General features: G+C 53.6%; 1 protein-coding gene across 1 annotated transcript in view; it reads right to left on the minus strand.

Moving 5' to 3' along the window:
- Positions 1-1228, minus strand: part of LOC105539428 (zinc finger protein 845-like) — a 22498-nt gene extending 21270 nt beyond the window's left edge. The window contains exon 1 of the mRNA XM_011979720.1: positions 1185-1228. The gene's annotated coding sequence lies outside the window, so the exon portion shown is untranslated. The remainder of the gene's footprint in view (positions 1-1184) is intronic.
- Between the last annotated feature and the right edge of the window lie 798 nt (positions 1229-2026).

Genomic DNA, 2026 nt, shown 5'->3' on the forward strand with positions numbered 1-2026 from the left:
AAGTCAACCTGTCACAACTAATCATATCCAATGAACTCACCCATTCATCTGAACCCAAAGTCCCCCACCCCTTTTAATCTTTTGAGACAGGGTCCCGCTCTTGTTGACCAGGCTGGAGTGCAGTGGCATGATCTCAGTTCACTGAAGCCTGGACCTCCTGGGCTCAAGTAATCCTCCTGCCTCAGCCTCCAGAGTAGCTGGGATTACAGGTGTGCACCATCACGCCCGGTTAATTTTTTTTTTCTTTTGGCAGAGATGGGGTTCTCACTATGTTGGCCGGGCTGGCCTCGAACTCCTGTACTCAAGCAATCCCCTTGCCTCAGTCTCCTAAACTGCTGGGATTACAGGCATGAGCCACTGCGCCCAGCTCCTCTGTCTTCGTTACTGTGCTTCCCTCCCTAATTCTGTACATATCTCTCATTCTCCCCTTCTCTCTCTAGCTCTTGTTTTCTTGTCTTTTTCCCTGGGATCTGCTCCTCCTGCTTTCTTTTTTCTTTTCTTTTTTTTCATTTTGCTCTCTTCACAAATCCCTCAGCCATCCTCTACTTTGCCATCTGTTATGGTCTTTCTCATTCTTCTTCTCTCTGTCTCAGGTTTTCTACTGCTCTCTCTCAGTCTCCTGATCCCTTTGGCCCACACAATCACAGGGAGCTCTGCAGTAAGACGCCTGCATCCCGGAGAAGCGCATTTTCCAGGGGCTGGGCTGGGCAGGCAAGAACACCCGGTGTCAAAAGACAGCCCCGGGCACCTCCCCTACGGGCTCAGGGTAAGCGGTGACGGCGGTGGGGAGACCTGGGGAGCATAAGGGCCCGGAACGAGGAGGGAGGTGGGGGGCGACGGCGCCTTAAGACAAGGCTGGGAGGCGCCAAGGGCGGGAATCCGCCTTGCCGTAAGGACTTTAAAAAGTCCCGGTCGGGAGGAGTCAGAAAAAGGTTTTGAGCAGGAAAACTACGCGATGGGAAGTGTATACACCGCCCTGTAAGAGAAAGACCCGCGAAGGGACCATCCTCAGGGCGACTTTAAACCCAAAAGGAAGCAACGCCTGGACTCTCACGGGGACGTCTAAATTTGCTGTGGGTGAATGAAGACGGGTGAGAATTTCCAGGTCTATGGGGACCCCAGGGCCCAGGTACAGAAGCGCCGGGGACCTACGACACGCAGACTTAACACAGAGCAAAACTCACCGCTGCGGTGGGACCGTCACTCCACGCGATCCGCTTCCGGGTTTGCGTAAATCTGCGCGCGCAGGACAGAAGCCAGGCCTGGGCGGGACCCACGAGGAGGTGGGCGGGGCCTGGGCGAGGTAGGGGCGGGGCGCGAGGCGGAGAGACCTTGTCCTTCAGAGTTAGCAGAGGGCGGGGCCCGGGCGGGACCTGCGCGCTTCTCAACCTCGCTCCCAGCGCCTCTGTTTTTCGAGCTTTGGAGGCGGGACCGGCCAGAAAGGCTGAGGCATGATTCAAAAGCCCTGTAATTGTCTGAAACGGGGATGCAAACTAGAATGTGAAATGCAAAGCCCTGCCTGGGTGGAGCGTAACGATTTCAGGCTGACGGCCCAAATAATAGAATAGAAATCCTCTCCCTTTCTATTCTCCGTTCACTGGGAAAGGAGAGTCCACCCTATGCTCAGCTTCAGAGACTTCCCTAGGGCCACCGCCTGGGATGCGGGACCGAGTGCTCAGGCCAGGAAGGAGTGAGGTCACCACCTGCTGCTTAAACCCAGCAAAGATGCGGGCACAGGGCCGAAAGCCTGAGGTTCCAGCTACTCAGAAAGCAGCGGCGGGAGGATAGCTGAACCTGGGACTTCAAGTTAGCCTGGGAGACAAAGTAACACCTCCTCCTGCAGCGCTCCCTTCCTCGTCTCTCTCTCTCTCTTTTTTAAATTTCTTTAAATAAAATTTTTGATTGTGTGAGATAGGGATCCAACATTATTCTTTTTCATGTGAATATCCAGTGAGTTGTCCCAGCACATTTGTGGAAGAGATCTATTACTGTCATTCTTATATTTACATTTTTCTTTTCATTTCTT

Source organism: Mandrillus leucophaeus, unplaced genomic scaffold, assembly GCF_000951045.1.
Source record: "Mandrillus leucophaeus isolate KB7577 unplaced genomic scaffold, Mleu.le_1.0 Scaffold104, whole genome shotgun sequence".
NCBI lineage: Eukaryota > Metazoa > Chordata > Mammalia > Primates > Cercopithecidae > Mandrillus > Mandrillus leucophaeus.